The 9,179-nt window shown below is 44.9% G+C and overlaps 1 protein-coding gene across 1 annotated transcript in view; it reads left to right on the top strand.

The window, feature by feature from the left end:
• The first annotated feature begins 2,086 nt into the window (after positions 1-2,086).
• Positions 2,087-9,179, top strand: part of NUDT5 (nudix hydrolase 5) — a 304,683-nt gene continuing 297,590 nt past the window's right edge. The window contains exon 1 of the mRNA XM_085651095.1: positions 2,087-2,121. The gene's annotated coding sequence lies outside the window, so the exon portion shown is untranslated. The remainder of the gene's footprint in view (positions 2,122-9,179) is intronic.

The raw sequence follows: 9,179 nt of genomic DNA, 5'->3' as shown, positions 1-9,179 counted from the left end.
GTGGTGTATTGTTTGTAAGTGATGGTGCAAATGCGTGGTAGCTGGGGTAGAAGGGTGTATATGTGGGGTTTGTGGGGTTTTGTAGTGGGTGTTGAGACATTGCACTTTGTGTAGGGTCTGTTTATAGCAAATGAATGGAATACATTTGTTGTGAGTGTGATAATCTTGTTGTGGATGGAGTAGTGTGTGCTGGTGAAGGTAAATTTGGGCAGCATTCCTAGCCCTTGTCTTGAACAGGGAACTGCCCTTGTCCTCCCAGCCCTTCACCTCAACTCCCAGGCTGAGACGCCCTGAACCCTAACCTTAAATAGCCCTAGTACTCAGGTGACCCCTTTAGCCAATGGTAACCCCTACCAGTCACAATTCTTGCCCTGTGCCCTACCACCAATTAGACACCGGCCTCTTGCTGTCAATCCAAATCCTAGTCCCAGCAGCCAGTGGAGCACGAAACCCCAAGCCCTACGTCCAATAAAAGCCCTAACCTGAGGAACAAATCAGAAACCCTAAACCTATCCACCAATCAAATCACTAACCCTAATCCCTACGTCCAATAGAATCACTGACCCAGGAACCAATCAAAACCCTCAAATTATCAACCAATAAGAACACTAACCCATATCCAATAGAAACTCCAGATACAGCCACAAATCAGTGCGCAGATGTAGCATCCAATAGCGGCCTATATAAGGTGCCTGCGACCTCAGGCACAGTTTGCTGGGCAGGGAGCTGGAAGCTGCTCCTTAATTCAGAATCTCCAAGGAGACAGACTGGCTCAATCTGCACTCTGGAGTTCTGCAGGAAAGGGTCTAAAACTTTGCCCTCTAACACTACTGCTTTGCTGACATTTAAACAACTCCTCCCTCCCAGTCAACAAGCATTGGCATAGCCAATAGGTCTCGCCTTCGGAACCTTATGTGTTTAGCCAGAACTTTTGACTATGTTGTAGAGCATTGTGGCTGCTGTGCAGCATGTTGAAAAGTTATAATAAAAAGTGTTAAGCATTTTTGTTACCTTTTAAGCAAACCAAGTAGACCTTATATACAACTGAACAACCTGATTAAAAAAAAGATTTTAACATAAAAAATGTCTTCTAGGTTTTTTTTGTAGTTGCACTGCTAGCAACTTCTTTCTGCTTGTTCTCATGCTTGCTTGTTATAATTTTGTTTGTTATGGAGGAGGGGGACATAAATAACAGGGGATTGGAGGTTGGAAAACAGTAATTTAATTATAACACGAGCAGCGGACGGACACTAGGGGAGAATCAATAGATGCCAGATCCCGAGGGCAGACCGACGTGATGCTTAGGTGATGCTTCGGTGATGTTTAGGTGATGCTTAGGTGGTGCGCTGATGCAAACTGGTGGTGGTGAGTGATGTTTGGTGCTTAGGTGGTGCCACTATATGGTGTGGATTGGAGGTACGTTGTGGATTGTGGAGTTGAAATATGCTTGGTGTGTAATTATGTGGTGTGTATTGGAAATGTGTAGAGTTGAATTGTGTGGCCTGGAACTGTAGTGTTGAGTGAAATTATGCTTAGGGAAATTGTGTCATGGTGTGGAGTGCATTTATGTTGATTGGTGGTATGTGGCATCTAGTGTATTTATGTGGAGTGTATTTATGTTGCATTGGGTAGAGTGTAATTATGTGGCGTTTAATTATGTGGCACAGTGGTATTATGTGGAGTGTATTTATTTATAAGGTTTTATATAGCGCGAACGTGCCCCACGAGGGTATCTGAGCGCTTTACAGTATATAGTTATAAAGACATAAGAAATGAGGTAGTATACACGCATTTGATATTCGTCATTACTTACAAAACAGGTAAATGGTATAAGAAAACATAGGTGACCGGTGGACAACATATGATGATCTCAGAGGGCATCAGTACATTATATTATATACAGTTATTGAGCCTTAGGTCAGTATTGTGGAAATAAACATATAATGTTCTCTTTCAATCCACAAGAGGTAGCCAGGGATATGAGTATCGTATCGATGACTCGATGTCAGCATAGAATCAAGTTTTAGGACGTGAATTTGTTCATTAGGAGTATTTTTACCTCTTTTTTTTTTTTTTTTTTTTTTAAGGCGGTAAACTAAGAGATTCCCCGTACCACTGGAGGTAAGGAGTTCCAAATCTTTGGAGCAATCCCTGAAAAAACTGCAACCAGTTCTCTTTTTATGAAAGGATTGTGGCTTCAGAAGTAAAGAGCTTGCGCTTCGTAGTTGTCTGTATCCTCCGGCTCGTTCTAGCTTTAGAGCTAGGTAACTGGGTGTAATGTTATGTAGTGCTTTATGGGTCATGCAGGTAACCTTTAGTTGTATTCTAGCCTCATAGGGCAGCTAGTTCAGCGCTTTCAAGGTCGGAGAAATGTGGCTATTTCTTTTAGATCCTGATACCAATCTTGCCGCAGCGTTAAGTGAAGCCCTCAGCGGAGCCAGCTTGTATTTGGGGAGACCGCAAAGAGTAGTGCTTCCTTAGTCTAATCTTAGTAGCACTAATGCTTGTACTGCCATTTTTAGGTCGATCTGAGGGAGAAAGGGTTTAAGTTTCCTTAGTAAACTCATCGGGTGATTGGCTCCCTTGATGGCATTAGTGATGTGCGACTGCATATTCAGGTGTTTGTCTATGGTGACTCCCAGGGATTTCGCAGAGTTCATGATGAGGGGAGCACAGTTAATGGGGGGTAGGTGTTTCGACCATTGCTCTATCTTTGGTGTGTGATTGGGTGGGGAGATGAGAATGAATTCTGTTTTGTTTTTTTGTATTAAGCATGAGGTGGTTGTTCGTGAGCTAACTTTGCGTGTTCTGTAGAATAGCGTTGAGGGAAATGAAGTCTTCTGTAGTGGAGATTTTCAAATACAGTTTGGTGTCGTCCGCATACAGGTGATCTAGGATATTCGCTGATTTCAGTGCGTTCGCCAGGGGTTCAATTAGTAGGTTGAAAAGAATAGTTGATTGGGCTGAGACCAGGGGAACGCCTACATTGACCACGGAGGGCTGAAGGAGTGAATTCTTCATCTTGATTCTTTGTGTTCTGTTATTAAGGAAGGAGGAGAACCAATGTTACACTGTGCCCGATAGGCCCATCCTTCCTTCCAATAGGGACAGTAGGTTGTCATGTTTAACCGTGTCGAAGGCGGAGGATAGGTCAAGAAGTATCATTGGGCATGATTTGTTGCGGTCAAGCATTTTTAGTATGTCATCCTACATGAGGGTGAGTGCAGATTCTGTGCTGTGACCTTGACGGAAACAAGATTGGTGATTGTCTAGGAGGTTGTAATTCTCAATATGATTGCATAATTCTCAATATGATTGCATAATTGTATTTGTACACATTTCTCCAACAGTTTCGCCAAAGTGGGGATGTTGGATATAGGGCGGTAATTGTTGAGATCTGATGGGATGGTGTTGGATTCCTTTAGTATAAGTGTAACCTGCCCTATTTTAAGACAGTCTGGTATGGAGCCTTGTCTCAGAGAGGTGTTTACAATGTTTGCCCTTAATGGTAGAATGGATTTTTTTATCATTTTGAATAGGGCAGGAAGAAGGGGATCAGGGCAGTGATTGGAGGGATTGATTGATAGAAGAGTGTTATAGATTTTTTGTTCAGAGATTGGCGCGAAGGTGTTCCAGGAGGCATTGCTTTTTGTGACTTCCCCTGGAGAACTGAAAAGGACCTTGAGTTGTGAATATCCGTTAGCATCAAGGGCCACCGGTTGTGGGAGGGCCTTCTTAGATTGGATGTCGAGCTCGATGGCCTTAATCTTTTCACGGAAGAATTTGGCAAGCTCATCGCAGGAAGGTGTAGCCAGGTCGTTTAGCTCCGTAGGGTTAGCCGTGTTGCGAGTTGCTTGACGGTTTCGAAGAGTTTTTTTGGGACGGTTGATTGCTTGGTTCAGCTGGGTTCTGAAAAAGTCTGCCTTGGCCTTTAGAATCTTCCTGTTTTGTATGAGTTCCTTAATGTTCTAAGGTGATGTAGGTGAACATCGGTCGGTGCTGATTTCCATAATCGTTTAGCAGCTCTTAGCTTGCGTCGCTCCGAATTTAGGGAGTCATTGAACCAAGGTTTGGTAATTTTGGAGGAAACCTTTTTTTCTTGAAGGGGTGCTGTAGAGTCCAAGATTTCAAGCATCGTGGAATTGTAAAAGGCTGTGAGCTCATGGACATCCTCCATTCCAGTTGTGGGGGTCAGGGCGGAGTTGCATCAGTTTACCAGGGTGATGGGGTTGATATTCTGTAAGTTCCTTTTCCATTGTTTTGTTTTTATTGGTTGACTCCTGTTTGGTATAACCTCGATATTGATGGAGAAGAGGATGCTGTGATGGTCAGTCCAGTCGCAAGGAGTGATGGATTCTAATGAGATGATGCTCGTTTTTGCTATGGTGAGGTCCAGTGTCTCTCCCTTGTTGTGAGTTTGACTGTCACAGAATTGGGATAAATCCTGGTCAGCCAGAAACGCTTTAAGACATCCTACACCATGATCGTTTGCATTATTCCAGTGGAGATTAAAGTCACCTAGGAACATTTTTGGTACTTGTGAGTTGACGTTGGATGAAGTGACTTCCATTAACCCGTTGATAAAAGTCAGATTATCCCTCGGGGGTGGTAGAATAAGTGAAGCTTGCTGGCGAGGCGCTTATCATCGGAGATATTAAAACAGATATTTGCAGGAGGATAGAGAGATGGAGTCTGCTTGCTTAAGTGAGATTGTGTTACGATAAATGCAGCCTAACCCACCTCCAGGCGCCACATTTCTGTCTAGGCGGATTAGGTCGTGACTAGGAGGAACCAATAGATCAATTCTAACTGTGTGATCTGACAATGCGTCCCAATGAAGAGCTCACACTTGACTATGGATCTCTGATAAATATCCAAACTTCCACAAATGAGGAACTCGCGCCGTGAGAGTGGTTCGGACTGGTTCATCTGATATGTTAATTACTAAAGAAAAGGTTGAAGCAGGGACAACGAAATAAAGAGAGCAATGAATATTCATGCAATCAACAGTAGATTATTCACTCTCACAAGCAAGGTACGCTCCTCATCTGGGTCACGATTACCTGCAAGGAAGGCAACACGGTGAGCATCTTGTCTCACGTGACAACCACATCCAGAATGCACCAGTGCACTTGCTAAGGGTCCTCTGCACAACTGTCCTGTAGAAGAAAAGTGCTTCTTTCTATGCTATGATCACAGCTGTCCTAAGCCGCAAAAGAGACCAGGACAGAGTTACCACTGCGCAGGCTCCTGCACCCGGCTCCAAGCACCTGGTTCGCGACCAGCACATCACTGGGCAGAGCAGGAAAGGCAGATCGGTGAGCTCAGGACCTCATCTGTTCCGCTGCCTAAAATAACATAAAACGGCCTCAAAAACATTGCACAGCATAGATACACAAGGCTAAAACAGCAGAAAAACCAGCGCTGACCGCCATCGCGCCATCTGTTTCCAATTAACGCCAACGCGATAATTGGAGACAGATGTGATTGAAGCTCGCACACTAGGACCCTATGCCATCGAACAAACAATGCGGAACAATCACCTGCCTTGCACCAATTGCGTGCTGTGTTAAAAAAAAAAAAAAGCACACACACGAGCGTGTGTTCATAGCTCAATAGCCCTTAATGCCTCGCAGAACAGCGCATGCGCGCTGGCTCAGGCGAGACCTAAGAAGGAGTGTTACAATCCCTTTCCAAGCACAGTTTAAGCAATTAACAGCAGATTACTGCAGGCTCAAAGCACTCTCTGCTCTGTCTTTGAGGTTTAATATCTGTTTTTTTTTGGGGGGGGGGGGGAGTGGCAGGGGTTTAATTTGGTTTCACTCACTTGCTCAGACAACAAGCATTTGCAATACAATGTATTTTGAATTTGTGAGACTTTCAGCTATTGTATTTGTAAATATAAAAGCTCGCGCCGTGCTGCAACATAAAGTGCGGCACCTGTATTGTAAATATAAAGCGGCCTCTAGGCACCTCAGTTTAGGCTGTGGGTGGGTATTTATGATGACGCACAATTCGAAATTCTGGAGCTGAGGCTAAAGGCAGTGGAAGTTTCTCATAATGCCCATCAATGGCTCAAGATAGGATGGCAGAAGACCTGGTTATCCAATCGTTGGCCTCTCTGTAGGGTGCACAGAGCAATGGTCACCTGTTGTAGTTGTAACTGTGGCAAGTGTGTTAAGAGGTGCACCATTGTTGAAATATTGACAGGACGGAAGTTAGATGTTTTAAGCCACACCCCTAATTAGATAGGCCACACTCCTTGTAGAGACCACCACCTCTTTATCCCACTTGAAGCCCTGCTGCTAAATAAGTAAATAGGAAAGTGACACAGCAACACCAATTGGAAAATGAAAGCAAAATCATGTCTGCTCATATGCAAGCTGAGTTCAAATTCAGGAACAGAATGGACGGCTTCATTGCCGTACTGACCAGCTTTTGGACTGGGCAGGACTCCACTTATTTCATAAGGAAGCTCCTTTGCTGATTATGTGCATGCCTGCACAACCTGTTCCTCCCTCTCCAATACAACCACATCTTTTCTTGTGAGTTTAACCTGTCCGGCATGACCCCTCCACCCCCCCTTGCAAGGACCACTGGGGGAAGGACGACAGTCATTGAGCCATAAAAGTGCGCAGATTGTCATTTGTATGGCTGAGAAGCTGCGTCTCCCGACATGCTGTGATATAAGGTGCTTAATTTGGATAATGGCAGACTACTCACATATAAAAGTTTCATGTTTTCACCCTATGCTGCTGTTCCGTGGATGGGGTGCAGAGGGGAGGGGTGTGGGTGTTAATGTAAAGGAGAACAAGGAGCACACATCTGACCAGTACAATCTGCATTTAATTTAAACCCAGAGGTACTCTAAGTACTTGCGTGCCAGGCTAGGCGCCCACATCCTCGGAGCTGATCTTTCCTGGCGCGGTGAGAGCTGCTATGAGCCAGGGTCTGCGTGACAAGGAAAGCTGGCAGCGAGGGGTGGGGTGAGGGTGCTAGGGGGGAGGAAGTGGGCCACGGTGCAGGGAAGAATCACCTGACTGACCCCCAGAGCAATTTGGTCTGCGGAAGTCTCTCTCCTTACTAAAAGCATATAATATTGAAATTGTAGAGTTTGGTGAGTGGGGAAGAAGAAAAGAAAGGCGCTGTTCTCAAAACTCAATATTTTCAATATTGTATGTTTTTCGTAAGCAGTGCAGAATGCTGGCTTTATCTTTTTTGAATGGTGGGGAAAGAAAGGCGGCTGCCATTGTGAAAGTTGAAGTTGGTGTGCTGCCCTGCTTAGGAAAAAATTGCAATATATAGAAAATAGTTTGGTGAGGGGTGCCGAAGAAACGAAAAGCACCTCACGCTAACCTCTATTTCTCCCCCCCCCCCCCCCCAAAGCATCTTGGACTGAATGAGCAGGGGGAGGGGCTAAAGTGAACTCTGCCATGGGTGAATAATAACAAGAAAGGAAAGGCAGCCATCAGCACTCCAAACTCTCCTCCAGGACAGCTGAGCACCAGCACTGCCCAAGGACAGCTAAAACAGCTAAATAGTGCTCCCTAACCGCTTATAAAAGCTAGCTGTAAGGACACATGCAAGAGGGGCTGTCCTCCTGGGAGGTAACAGTAGAAGAGAGGGCGATACTAAGGAGGGACTAGTATGACTTTTCACGAATTACAAGCCATTATTTACAAAGGAAAGGAAGAGAAGCCAATTGCAAAGATGGGTGGAAAATAGGCGAAGCTTAAAGTCCCTACCTGAATACAGCATGTCTCGGAGACTGCACAAGCGCTGCTTAGCCAAGACCTAGAAAGGGAGCTAGGGGGTGGATTGCTTATTACATGGGTCTGAGCACAGATTAAGGGAGAAACTGAGGGAAAAATCAGGTAGTCACAGACAATTGCAAACAGATTTTGGACTACAAAGCCCACAATGCAACTGGCAAAATAAAGTCACTGGCAGCTAAAAATCGTTTTTAAATTTCAGCACAGAAACGGCACAAAGTCTTCCTTCTTACCACCTCCTGGTCCTTGGTTCACTGCAATCTGGGGCACAGGGATGCTGCAGCTCACAAAATGGAGGTGAATGTTTTGGGGTTCACCCAACAAACCTTTAAGGGACCTTGGCAGGTGTGAGGTGTTGCAAACCAGTTGGAACTTTGGTCCTGAGTCCTCACGCAAAAAAGTTCAGTGCGGCTAATGTGTATGAAGCTGCCCCAGAAAATGTCTGTATACTTCTTTGGTTAGATTCCGGAGTACAAATTGTTTATTCTTGTCAACTCAGGATGCTAGATATGATCAATCCTATTTTGGCTGTTAATGGTAGGGTACCACCTGCAGCTCCACAAGGTCAGTATCCTCTCCTTTATATTCTTTAAGTAAGTATGGGAAAACTATCTGGACTCAAGCAACATTTACAGCTTGTCTCAACAAAACCCCTGTCAAACCATCTCACTTTAATATATCCAGTATTTGACGTGAGGTATGTAATATTTAGAATGTGGTGTTTACCACAATGGCCATTACAATGTCGGTAGACACAATGAGGGCACTTTTTAGGTTTAAATCTGTGTTTTTTGGTAGAAAACAGAATGAAATCAGCAATACAAAGCCCCTTGTTGGGAGCCAAAAGCATTTGCGGTGTGATATAACATGACCTAGAAAGAAAACAACATCCCAACTTTCCTCCCCCACCCTCCCCTGTTTTGTCCAGACCGCAAGGGAAAGGGGGCACCGATGACACAAGGTGTTTCAAATTGCTGGAGGTTGGGCTGGGTCCTGCAGCAGCGGGGAGTTGTAGCAGGTATTTGGGGCAAGTTAGCTCTCGAAATTCGTAGCACAACAGAGCTATGAAAGGATACCACAGGTCAGCAAAGGAAAAGGAGATGCATTCCAAACCCAGAACAGACCACAACCTGTGTAGCATGGGAGTCCCATCTGTACCCCAGTGAGACGATATATTCTGCAGAGCCGCCCCCAGGGCAATTCCCATCTGCCTACCCCTACAATACTTAAGGGGGAATGTTATCCTATCTGGCATGCCCAGGATAACATGTGCCGGGAAGCGTAGTATTTTGGTGTCAAAATGTGCATCAATCTCATCAAGCATCTGTTCCCAGTACAGCGTAAGTGTTAGGCTTTTCCCATAACAAGTGGCTCAGTGTCCCCTTCGACCCGTGTCCCCTCCAGTAT

Source organism: Triturus cristatus, chromosome 4_1 (assembly GCF_964204655.1).
Source record: "Triturus cristatus chromosome 4_1, aTriCri1.1, whole genome shotgun sequence".
Lineage (NCBI taxonomy): Eukaryota > Metazoa > Chordata > Amphibia > Caudata > Salamandridae > Triturus > Triturus cristatus.
This window is presented reverse-complemented; position numbering and strand designations above follow the sequence as displayed.